Here is a 13,634-nt window from a genome sequence, read left to right as displayed (position 1 = left end):
CACTTAGCAGAACTCCATCATCTCATTTATACACCAATGATTTGTAGGAGCTGATATTAGTTGTACTACTCCTGCTTGGCAAACATATGAATTAAAAAAGCATGCAAAATAACTGGCAAAATCTTTCTGAAAAAATGTCAGTCACAAAAACTGCTGTTTACCGGCCTCCTTGAAGAAAATTTTGTGTGCTCTTCTTGGCTGCCTCCACCACAGAGTTCCTACCTTTCTTCCTTCAGGCTGAGTTTGGCCCAGTGCAGAGGGACCTAGGCTCTTCACCTCGAGTTTTCACTGTGGTTGGAGTCAAAGCCAGGAGATACTGAGTCGTTACCAGGTTTGTTTCTCCTCTGTACACACTGAATGCAATACAGGTTGATTCTCCCTCTGTTTCTTAGATAACTGCCCATGAATGGAATGAGAAAGTGGGACCACCCAAGGAAAGGCAAGCTCCTTGCTCCCTGGAGCAATTTGGGGTTTGCAGCAAACCAGCCTGTCACTCACGCACTCCGCGCAGTCCTCGTCCCCCAGCAAATGCTATGGTTTTAGCATTCCTCAAACTTCGCTCTTTATCCACTTGAAAGCATTTGTGAGTTTGAGACTGGTGTCTAAACAACCAAGGTTTTTGTTCTGTAATGAGTAGTCTGTTCTTTAGAAAGCTGCATAGTGACATGAGAAAAATCACAGAGATCCAAGGAGAGCATGTTGTGACACAAATTTAGGGCCTGGAGGTTAAGAGTGATTTTATGTAATGTGGAAAATAGAGAAAATAGTATATTATTGAAATTTTTAGATAATGCCAATGAGAAAAAGACAAAAGTAACCACTGAGGGGATAGAATATGACCCAGAAAAATATTAAATTTATAACATAAGGAGAGATTGCATATAGTATCAGGAGAGACAGAAAAATATAATATTTATAATATAATTTATAATATCAGGAAAGACAGAATTTAGAAAAACACAAGTCAGCTGTAAAAAAACCTGAAGTACAAATACACGGTGGAAAGCAAAAGCCAGGAAAACAGCACCAAAAGAGACCAAGGAGTGACAGCGAAGATCAAGTTAGATGTGTTTTCAGTACACTATTATATAGAGGCAGAGAGACTGTAGAGAAATATGTTAAGGCCTGACTTAACAAAGTACAAGGGTACCATAGTCCTCAGTTGTACACCCCCATAAGATTGCTCCTTGAATAGTAAATTTAGTCCAAGAAACTACTTTAACAGAAAAATACTGAAATAATGGAGGAAATTTAGAAGACAGAAAATTGATAATGGGCTACAAGATGTGATTTTTTCAATAATTAAATATATCTATGTGGGTTACAATATTTCATGTAATTGGACATATGATATCTGCTTGTGCAAGAGATCTTGAAATATTAAAGCAAGAAGGGAATTTATTTAGAAATGTACTAGAAGGCATAGCTAAAATAACAGAGGTAAAGTAAATACCAGTAAGCAATCACTTCCCTTCATCAGGATTTATAACTGTGTACTTGGTAGCTGATCCTGGCCCGTCATTTGTGTTACTTTATGAACACTTACATAGCCAGTAGATAAACAGTAATGTTACTAAGAAGGTCAGTGAATTGAGAACTCGCACGTTTCTGTTCCTTGCAGCCTGCTGAATGCATTTTTGCCCAAGTTTGATCGTGTTTGCGCTAGCGTTAAATCTGGAATGACTCCATTGAGTTCAGTAAACGAACTGACCCTCTGCACCCTAAAGGGCTCCTGCGACAGAACTAGGACCATAGTGGGGAGACAGCATGAGTCTTGGGTGACCTGGGCTGTATCTTCCCAGATGGCTCAGCTCCCTGCATGGGCAGATTTTGCCAATCCGGTGTATCTCAGCAGGAAACCGGCACGGCTTGTGCCAGTAGTCGTGCTGTATTTTCCACCAGTGAAAGCCCTCAGAGAGGATCCTGGACAATGAACTCAGTAAATGATTTTGTCCAACACAGCTTCTCTGTGCTTGATCTGGTGAAGCCCAACATCAGACCCTTTCCATGTGTTCACAAGATATAGTGATAGGAAGAAAAAATATCAGATAACAAAATTCCTTTCACAGTGAACAGGAGAAGTTTCCTGGAGAAAAGCACTCTGCACAGCTGGAGGACCACACAGATCAACCTCATTTGCCAGAGTATAGCAATGATCTCATTTCAGTGCATGATGTAGTTAAAACAGGGAGGTCTCAGCCAAAGCAGGCTTGCTTTGGATGGAGAAATAGTATTGAGAGCAGGGAGAAGTGGAAGGATTGGTTTACTCTGTGGCTATCATCTTAACAGAGCTAGGAGACAGACTTCCCAGATGGTAGGCTAGTTCCTTTGGAAACATTGCCTTCTGTTTCCTTCCAAATGGACAAGTAAGAGCTGTCAAGAGCCCGTGGGAACATCTAGTGGGAGTAGTTAGAAAAGAACACAACAATCACAAAGTGAGTATTGGAGGCAAAGGGAACCAAGCTAATTTTTCTGTCTGGTAACAGGACATCTAACTCCTGCATGTAAGTACAAATAGGTTCACTATGGGAGTCCGTAGATCTCACACAGAGCAAACACAGACTTTCCCATTGCTGCCATCAGCTGATGTAAGGTCTTTCATGAAGTCGTACTGTGCTTGGACTTGTGCTTATGGCAGGAGCTGCTGAGTGTGCCACTGACAGAATGGAAAAATTTGTGTTAAAGAAAACATCTGAAACAAAATTATTGCTCCTGGACTCTGAGCAAATAAAAGCGTCTGAAATTAATATGTTGTTTTTCTCTGTAACTAGGTAAAAAGGTGCTGCCAACAGTATACCAGGTGGGGTGTAGTATTTCTGTCATCTCTGTCTACCCACATTTTAAAAAGTTCCTTGCATAAGCAAGGGTCTGGAGTTCGAATTGCTTGCTCTTATCAGGTGGAGAAGGATTTTCCTCAATGGCTTTAGATCTCCTTGTGAACAAACACATAGGGAACATAGCTAGTAGCCAAGGCAGGTAAAAGAGACTATGTCTAATAATTTGCAAGAATTGAAAAACTAAGAGATTGTCAACATCTGCGTTCATGGGTTTTTTACCAGTTCTTCACACAGCTTTCTAGGATTTGTCTCATCACCTGAATTCTTGCCCACCTACTTGCCTATTTTTTTCTTCCAGCTAATCTCAGAAATTTTGAACATCCAGTACTGGTACAATTCTATGTCCATAGAAGCCAGCAAGAGGAATTTTAATGTTTACTAATGCCAGTGAATCAAGACCTTGCTCAGACTGCCTTACTACACATAAATTGGAGAGGGGTGGAAGGGTGCCTGTTACCTTACTTACTCTGTTGGAAAACAGTGTTCAGCCAGATCATCATCAGGCCATATCTCTAGAGCTGGCTGTTGGCCTCCAGATGAACCTTCAGGGACTCAACACTAAAGCTGTTTCCCAGGGCAGGTGGTCAGTTTAATTTTGCATTGTAAAATAGCATGAATTCCTAAACATTGCCAGCCAAATTTTCAATGGAGGTATAAATCAGGTGGTAGACTGTTACCATGAGTGCTAGGGGATTTATTTGTGTGCCTCAGTTGCAGCAGCAGCAAACCTGAATTTGAAAGTCCCAGCTGAGCTCCATCCATTACAGTGGTGCTTTAAACACATCGGTCTAATTTGCTGTCCTCAATCAACCAGAAGTCTCCTTTGTAACATAAATGATTTCCAGGTTTTGCTTTCCCACTGAGGATATTATTTCAGATTATATTTCCCCAAGTATGTTAGCATGCATTTTCCAAGCTGAATCCTGTTTTATTTTCGGCCCACATTTCAAATGCCTGTGTGTTATTTCTCTGTCATCTTTCATTTGCAGTTCTTCATCTCATATGTATATTTTCTTAAACTTTAGTTTGTATATAAATGGATTTAAAACATTGCTGCACACCTTCCCAAGTTTAGCATGTTCTTGGCTAACACTCCTTTCTGTTTGTAGGCACAGAATCAAAGAAGATAAATTTACAGGAGACCTGAAGAGGTCTCCTGGTCTATTCCCCTGCTCCACCATAGCATCAGCGCTACCTAAATTGTTCCTAGCAAACATTTGCCTGGTCTCTGCTTAAAAGTCTCCAAAATTAAAAATACCATGATTTCTCTAGGCAATGTATTCTGTCGTATTCTATTAACCAGCCTTACCAATAGAAAAAGTGTCACAGTGTTTATTTAACTTTCCCCTGAAAGACTTGCAATGGCTGAATAATCACCACTTTGATCCTTCATCTTAACCGGTTTTCATTCCAGTGTCTTCTTTCTGGTTGACCTGAAAATCTGTGCCCCCTTAAAGATATGCTTCTGAGTAATTTTCAGTGAGGGTGAAAGAAAGGAATATTACCCATTCCTTACCAGTCTCTTTATTACATTTTTTTGGTTTTCCAGGTTTAGCTTGAGAGTGGTCCATAACAAAAGAGGATTTCAGAAGGGATTTCAAGGAAATGCTTTGACTTGCCATTTTAAAAAGTTTAACAGCACAGCAACTACAATAGCTAATAGCCACACAAAGACATCTTAGGAAACATTTTACACAAAAGACACTGAGAGCACATTCTAAGAAATCTCAGTTGTATTTGGCAGTGTAGTGGTTGTAGGTCAATTCTTGGATTGTTTTTTTAAAGTAGGAGTTCACTGCTGATAAAAGGAGTCAGCCTGACAGGCACAATGACTTCAGCCTGCAGCCCTCTGGACCAAATACCTTTTGGAAAACAAAGTGGGGTTTACATTCATCTGACTGTTCCTCCAGACCCCTCGGTGGAGGGCACACATGGACTGATAAATTCATTATTATTGCCTTCATGCCCTTTCCTTCCTGGTCTTCTGACCCCAGATCACTAGGAAGAATGAAAAATATTTTGTGTCTGCAGCCATTGGTCACTGAGCATGTTACTGCAACCATCTTTTCGCTTAATGTGACTCACTGAATAACGATTGGTTGGTAGCAACTTCTGGTAACTATGGGCCTCAATTGGATCTCATCCAGTCTCTCACAGACCAATTCAGCACTCAGAGAGACAGAGAAATCTTTCCATCGACTTTAAAAAGCATTAGCTTCGGCCGTCTCCATAGACTTCACCTTCTATCACAATATTCTGAGCCACTTAGCTGTTACTTGTAACCTTTTAGAGTCTATCTATCACTTAGCCACAAGTAAGGCTAAAGACTTCCTCTAAAAATGCCTGAAAATTATATTTTAATTTTATCTTAATCCAAAAATATTTCACACTGGTGTGTTCCTGAAGCCAGTCAGGCCCCAGACACTCCAGAAGCTTTTAGCAGGATTACATTAGCACAGGTCAAAGATGACCCCTGGAGGACTAATAAATGCTGGCATAACGGTGTGCTGGGGATATAGTTGTGCTGGGTCTTTAAAGAGAGATTCCACTGCCTTTAACCAAGAGTCTTAAAGGTTGAGATTACTAAATGCTTTTTAGGAGGTCACGAACAGGGAACCAGGGTTGTCAGAGAGACAGCAAAGGGCAGGATGGTATTAGCACTAGTTCTCTTACTGGGGTCAAGGGAAAGCTTTGCTTAGCCTGTTCACCTCTTTCTCTGTTTAAGCCACTTCCAAATATCTCTCTGGACAGTGGGAAAGTGCATGCATCAGCAGATCCAGAATGACCAGTGTCTGTCTGCATTCAATTTCTCTTCTACCGTTTGTTTACTCCGTTTTCTCACTTTCTTCCTTTCAGGCCATTCTTTCTCCCTGTCTTTTCTGCTCCTTCACATTCTTTCACCCATATCTCTTTTCACTCCCATCTGCACTCTTCCAGCAATTGATTTGGTTGTTTGTTATAATCTATTTATTTACATGTTATTATTTCAACTGCAGTAGCACCAGCAGGCCTGAACCAAGACTGACTTCCCATTGTACAATTTAAATGTATAGCAAGAGGCAGTCCCCACCCTGAAGAGTTTATACTATGAGTGGGCAAGAAAAGAGAAGCAAAATGAGTTTCCCAAGGTCCTACAGCAGGTCAGTGGCAGAGCAGAAATTAATGCTGAAGTTTCTCAGCTTGGTCTCCTGAGTCTCAGCCTAGTCTGTGTCTATTATATGTTACTTTTCTTTCTCGTTTTGTGTGTGAAAGTACATATTTTGTTCCTGGCAGTCTTGATCATCTGTTCGTGCAGGACCAACCTGGGGAATGACAGGCAGAGTTTTTGCATTCTTATTGTATGGTCTTGTCTTCCCACACCTTTTCCCAGAAATTTGTCCCCAAAGTTGAGACATCTCCTGGGATTTGCTTATAAAAGTGCTATGCTATGTCTGCTTTTGCTCCAAAGCCTTGATACACTTGGTGCACTGTATAAGCAAGGCTGAGCCTGTTCTCAAAGCCAAACTTGTCTGCTGCTTTTCGAGCATGCTTATAAGCTTTTAGGACTCTCTATAGGAGGAGAGTCTGAATGCTTTCTGCTCCTTAAGGTGTGTCATAGCTCCTTTATATAAGGCACATGACACAGGGATAAGGAGAAACGACACAAGCTATGCTATTTAAATACTTTGGGTTCAACTTGCTTAACCACAGAGCAGACACTCCGAGCCCTTGTTACAACCAGTCTTGTGGATAGAAAGTCACTGAGCCTGGCCTGGTTAACCCTGCTTCTCACCTCACAATACAGCTATAACACCAGCCATTCCTCTACTTACTACAGCATCAGGGAAAACTCAGGAATTAACACGTCTAGGATAAATTACTTCAGAGCTGTGTTTCCCTTGGAGAATGAGGGATGAAATTATCTTCTTAACCTCTTTCACCTTGCCTTTGCCACCTTTGCCACCTCAGCTTTTGGTGGAAACACGGCAGGCATACTTCCAAGAGCTCATATGTGAAATAACCAGGGAGGTCCCTGCAAAAAAACACCTTTACAAGACTAATCCTGAGAGATTTTCCCCTCTCCCTCCTTCCTTTTCCTAAATATTCTCCTCACTGGATCTAAATATAGGGTATTATCACTTCAACAGTCACCAGGTAAAAAAAAAACAACTGTATTTTCAGTCACTTGAACAAGTGTTTGTTTAAATGGTCCTTTTCCAGCCCTGTGGAAAGCAAGCTGAATTTATAACCAGTAACTTTGTCAAAGTCAGTCTGGACCATATTAGCATCTAAGAAAGCAAAACAAAGAAAAACCCAAACCCAGCACACAAGCCTGTTTGAGTGGCAAACAGAAGGCGTAAAATTAAGAAAGAATCTCCGTGGACAGTTTCCTCTCCACAGAAAATCCTGAGCGTGGAGACATTTTGACAAGCCAAATGCTGGGGTTGTATGATTATAGGTGCTGCTGTCAGTAGATTTATTTTGTGGGTCTCTTCAGAGATTATCTCCAGTTCCGTGGTTTTGTATTCTGATGCAGGGTGCGTTTTGTATTTCGATTGCGTATGCGTTGGAGATATTCATTAGGCTTTCAGAAGGATATTCCATAGCTGTAAGCCTTTTAAATCACATACAATGTGTTTCTTATTTCCCTATGGCATTCTGCTTGCATCTGCTTGGTATGTGGAACGTCCAGGCCAGCCGCATTTCAGTGGACCGTTTGTCTCCCAGTGATGGAGCACGTGGCTGATAATGCAGGGACATGTAAGCATTCATGGTGCTTTTCTTTTGAAAGCACGTGCCTAGTGTTTAACACAGTCAATACTTTTAGGGACAAAAACAGGACAGAATTGTCCTCTGTACCCAAGAAGGAGGGAAAATATTGGAGCATTTGTGCTTGCAGAAACTTTGCATTTAAGATTCATAGAAAATAGACTTGAAATTCTTCTTCCTAAGGCAACGATGAGGATTCACGAAGAATGTCGATTATGTTTGCTAGTTTATTTGCTAGTGAAAACCCTGGATCTGTCTCAGTGGCTACAGAATCAGTGCATTCCTGCTTCACAATGAAATAGTTTACTGAGGGCTGCAGCAGGCAAGCAGGGCGAAGCCTGAGGAGAGAAATGCTGCAAGAATATCTGAGAGAGAAATCCTCCTGTTTTTCCTTTTTTTCTTTTCTACACTTATTGCAAAGGAGCAAGGAGAAAAAGCCTAAGACATGGGCTGGGATTCCTTAAATTCCTCAAACACCATGCAGCCGCCTAAATGCCCTTGCCTCTACCGAGTGTTTTCCCACAGGTCACTAAGCATCTGAACATCTGCTGCTGGATAGATGTACTTCACTCTTTTCCCTGACCAGGGTGAGTGCATTGAACCCTAGTTAAGCTCTATTAGTCTCCCCAGGAGCTCTCCATGTAGTTCAGCTGCAGAGTTGAGTCTAATCAATGTTTTCAGAGCGCACTTCCTAGGTGAGGCTCCACACACAGAAGCCAGAAAAGGAGTTTCTTTCCTTGCCTTGTGCTGGGCACTTGGATGAAATAGTTAACATCCAGGGTCAGATCTCTCTTCAGCCCAAGCACGTGTGTATTCATATCTCCAAAGTAGATGGTAAATACTCAACTTCAGAAGTTCAACAACTTCAGAAGAAGAGACTAAGAGAGCCTCCCTTCCACAGATAGCTCTGTGGTTGGATGTTCAGCTCAAAGGCGGTAATCAGAGCATACAGAGCAGGGACTGAATCCGAACCTGGCATAGGCTGTTCCTCTTGTAGAAGGCTGTACCGTGCAAGCAGGAGCTTTCTTGGCTCAAACACAAAGCTCCAGAAGCTCATTGGTGGGAAGCCCAAACAGGGATGGATGCTCTCCTATAGAAGACTAACATCATGCCATCTCCCATTTATTGGTGACTACATAGGCGTATCCCCTAGTTTTTTGGGATGCCCTGTTTTGGTATGCCTGACTCTCCACACGTGTTATTTTCTGCGTGCCTTCCTCAATCAAGGACTCTGAATTCCATTGAACACTTTGGGTGCCTAAAAGCTATGAATTCTTTCATGGAGCTAGCATGGAAAACTTCCTTATGGGACTGGGTAGACCTGCTAGAAGAACTCCACAGGGTTATCGGGACAGCTGTTCTCTCTGCCTTCCCTTTTCAGCAGTTTCCAGTTTTATGTAAAAGGGACGTTGGGTATATAGCCTGCTATTTCCAAAATGAAGACATTGAGTGAGGCAGAGACTCAGCTGCATTAAGCTATAATACTTCAGAAAAATTGTGAATGTCAGTTCATATTCACTAAGGAAGGAACTGCCATGGTTTTAGTCTTTTTACTGCTTATTAATGTTATTCAAAGATTAAAAAATCCCAATATCGTGCTTTTTAACAGGGAAAACTGCAGTGTTTTAGTAACTCAGAACCTTAACAAGACATAATTGTACCCATTTTGTTTCCCCACTTAAAATTTTGCACGGCATGACAGAGCAGGAGGTGCCATCAAATGGGCTCAGTATCCCCTTTCACAAATAAAGCGTGTACAAAGTGTGTCAGCATTTCAACTGGGGCCCTTCTCCTGAAGGCCGTTAATTAGTGCAGAACGCAGACTTCAGTTCTTTTGCCAGGGTAGATGAAAATGATTTTGGAAGACAGCCCAGACAGAGGAATTTGTCATAGGTTAGAACTGTTCCAACTCTAAGAACCAAGTGTACAGCTTATGCAAATCACTTTGCTAAACACAGATTCTGTGTTAATTTTTTTAAGGCTTTTTCTTTGACTAGCAACAAGAGCTCACTTGCCAGATCTTGTCTGAAATCAAAAAGAAGTGATTCCTTCTCTGCGCCCAAAAAAAGAAAAATGTTTCTAGTCTAAAACATGTCAAGAAAGAGCTGGGATGTAAGAATAAGGCAAATGTTCATAGGAAGTAGAAATGGAAAAGCCCGATGACATCACCGCTCCATCTGCCCAGGGCCGTCAGATTCCTCAGTACAATGTGCTCCACAGTACATTGAAGATGAGGCTGGAAGAAGCACTGAGCAGTGTCTCAGACTGCACTGAAGAAATGACTCTACAAGTTGAATGTCAGACCATTTTCCTGATAACTGGCAGGTGCCGTCACCGTTCCCTCCAATAGACCTATTCATAGCACATAAATCTGAATGCAGGTAGGTCTGGCATCTGCTTCGAATTATTAATGCTGAATCTTGTCAACTGTTATTTAAGTTTTTTGGTGCTTTAAAATTTGCCAAAGCAACATTTGAAATATTGACAAAATGAGCAAGAAGGCAAAGCTTGAATGCAAATTGCCGAGTTTCGCATTTTAAGTTTTCTAAATGGGGGTACATACTTACATCGGAGATTAAATTCGGCTCCAAAAGCAAGACTTCATATACCTTGTTCAACCACACAACTATTATGCCTCCTTTAGAAGTTCCTGAAAGTGCCTCAAAATGGCAATAGTCTGCAGGGATTGGCAATTACTAGTGTTAAAGTCAATACAGAGCATCAGAGAGACTTGCAATGTGATCATTTGCAGAAGAAAGTTTCTGCTTATTTTCTTTCGATGACACATTAAATCAGAGTTGAGTGACTTTGTCACCCCAGAGTACAAAACCTCATTAGATTAATTTGGTTTTGATGTTTCCATCGTATCACCTTAAAAACTGCTTTTGAACCCTAAGGGGGAAGAATTTAATTTTGGATCCCCACAAAAACTAAATCACCCTATCCTTGATAAATCTGGAGAGTCAAATGGGAAATTGTCCTCAAAATATAACAGGTGTTTATATTTGGGGTTTAATGTATGAACCACCTATTATAAGGATTTAAGTAGCTCTTAATTTATTACAAGCCATAAAATACAGAGTAAATATATCTAGTAAAACACTTTATTAAAATATCTATATTATGATCTTTGGGAGTCAAAGCTTTGACAATTCCATATGAATTATACATACTCTTGTGTGTATTCTTTATAAATAAATATTTGTTATTTTCCTAAAAATATGAGGGATATGACACAGACATAGATGGTACTTAACACATTCTTCTACTTTTACATTCCCTACAAGCTTGTGAATCTAATTTCTATAGTAATTTCCAGATCTAATGACTACAATAATTTCCCGTTACAAGGTTATATTTTAGATTGAAAATATTTAAAAAAAGAAGACCTTTCTTTGCCACTGTGAGTCCCTTTTCCCACGGTTCTTTACATATTAAAATCCTGCTCTGAGGTCTACAGGAAAAGCGTTTGGCTATATTGTCACAGACTGATATCTGTTTCCTGCTCCGAATCTTACGCAAGCTTAAGGAAATGCTTCCATCTTTCATTGCTGCTGTTTTTCATCCCAGTCTTTTTCTGTCTTCTCCATTTAAACTCACTGGCCTCCTGGGCAGGTAAAATCTCTTTATACAGGACCTGGACAATAGGACTCAAGTCATACTGGCTCCTTGTGTGGCTAATGTAAAGCTAATCAATAGAATCATAGAATGGTTTGGGTTAGAAGGGACCTTTAAAGGCCGTCTAGTCCAATCCCCCTGCAATGAGCAGGGACAACTTCAACTCGATCAGTTTGCTCGGAGCCCCGTCCAACCTGACCTTGAATGTTTCCAGGGATGAGGCATCTACCACCCCTCTGGGCAACCTGTTCCAGTGTTTCACCACCCTCAGCGTAAAAAATTTCTTCCTTATATGTAGTCTGAATCTACCCTCTTTTAGCTTAAAGCCATTTTCCTTTGTCCTATCGCAAAATACCTTCATTAATCTTTTTAGTCTCAGCACCAAACTGTACAGAAGATTTTTTCATTGCCTGCAATTTCATCTTCATCTCAGTAATGCCTGAGAAACAGTGCCCTGTCTTTAAACACTAGGTGCTCGTTAAGCGACAGTAGCTGGCTGCATTTGATGCCCCTGCACTATAGATACTGAGCTGTTGCACAGAAGTCAGCGGACCTACCCACATCCTGAAAGCCAGCCATGTGCCTGCCTTACCTTGTGTAAAGCCTGTTAGGTGAGGAAAGAAGTGGAAAAACAGTTTTTGAGCCCCCCCTTGATGGCTTAAGGGCAGCTGAGAGCCAGGCTGGTTCTCAGAGCCACTGCCCAGGCACCCCATCCCTGCTAAGGCAGCCTCCTTGAACCCAAACTGCAGGGAGTTGCTGAAGCCTGGGGAATTCAAATCTAAACCCAACCGAGGTGTATCTGGAAAAAAAAAAAAGCAGCCATACAGGTCAAACTGGGAATATTTGCTATGTTTATAGGTGCAAGGACTGAAATCCTAACATGACGGAACATCCACGGAAACGTGGTGGGATGACTCACATAACTGGAGTGCTGCAATGGATGGCTACAAGCTCTTTAGAAGGCACAGGCTAGGGAGGAGAGGGGGAGGGGTAGCCCTGTATGTTAGGGAGTGTTTTGACTGTCTAGAGCTTAACGACAGTAATGATAAGGTTGAGTGCTTAGGGGTAAAGATCAGGGGGAAGGCTAACAAGGCAGATATCCTGGTGGGACTCTGTTATAGACCACCCAACCAGGATGAGGAAACAGATGAAGTATTCTACAAGCGGTTGGCTGAAGTCTCACAATCCCTAGCCCTTGTTCTCGTGGGAGACTTCAACTTAGCAGATATCTGCTGGAAATACAACACAGCAGAGAGAAAGCAGTCTCAGAGGTTCCTGGAGTGTGTGGAAGAGAACTTCCTGACGCAGCTGGTAAGTGAGCCAGCCAGGGGAGGTGCCCCGCTGGACCTGCTGTTTATGAACAGAGAGGGCCTGGTGGGTGATGTGGTGGTCGGAGGCTGTCTTGGGCTCAGTGACCATGAAATGATAGAGTTTTCAATTCTTGGAGAGGTAAGGAAGGGGGTCAGCAAGACCGCTACCCTGAACTTTAGAAGGGCAGACTTGGGCCTGTTTAGGAGTCTGGTTAACAGAGTCCCTTGGGAGGCAGTCCTGAAGGGCAAAGGAGTCCAGGAAGGCTGGACGTTATTCAAGAAGGAAATCTCAAAGGCACAGGAGCAGGCCATCCCCATGTGCCGCAAGTCGAGCAGGCGGGGGAGAAGACCGGCCTGGCTGAACAGAGAGCTTTGGCTGGAACTCAGGAAAAAAAGGAGAGCCTACCACCTTTGGAAGAAGGGGCAGGTGACTCAGGAGGACTACAAGGATGTTGTGAGGATATGCAGGGAGAATATCAGAAAGGCGAAGGCGCAGCTGGAACTTAAACTGGCCACCGCCATTAAAGACAACAAAAAAAGTTTTTGTAAATATGTCAGTGACAAAAGGAGGGCCAGGGAGAATCTCCCTCCTTTGTTGGATGCAGAAGGTAACCTTGCCATGAAGGATGAGGAGAAGGCAGAGGTACTTAATGCCTTCTTTGCCTCAGTCTTTAATAGTCAAGCTAGTCATCCTCGGGGTTTTCAGGCCCCTGAGCTGGGAGATGGAGATAGGATGCAGAGTGAAGTCCCAGTTGTTGAAGAGGTGGCAGTCACCAACCTGCTCCTCCACCTGGATGCGCACAAGTCCATGGGCCCAGATGGGATCCACCCGGGGATACTGAGGGAGCTGGCAGAGGAGCTGGCCAAGCCACTCTCCATCATTTATCAGCAGTCCTGGTCAACCGGGGAGGTCCCGGGTGACTGGAAGCTAGCAAATGTGACGCCCCTCTACAAGAACAGTCGGAAGGAGGATCTGGGGAACTACAGGCCTGTCAGCCTGACCTCGGTGCCGGGGAAGGTCATGGAGCAGATCATCTTGAGTGCCATTATGCAGCACGTGCGGGACAACCAGGGGATCAGGCCCAGCCAGCATGGGTTTATGAAAGGGAGATCCTGTTTC

The sequence above is a fragment of the Platalea leucorodia genome (genome assembly GCF_965183815.1).
Source record: "Platalea leucorodia genome assembly, chromosome: 4".
In the NCBI taxonomy this organism is placed as follows: domain Eukaryota; kingdom Metazoa; phylum Chordata; class Aves; order Pelecaniformes; family Threskiornithidae; genus Platalea; species Platalea leucorodia.
The sequence above is the reverse complement of the archived record's forward strand: the minus strand, read 5'-3'. Positions refer to the sequence as shown.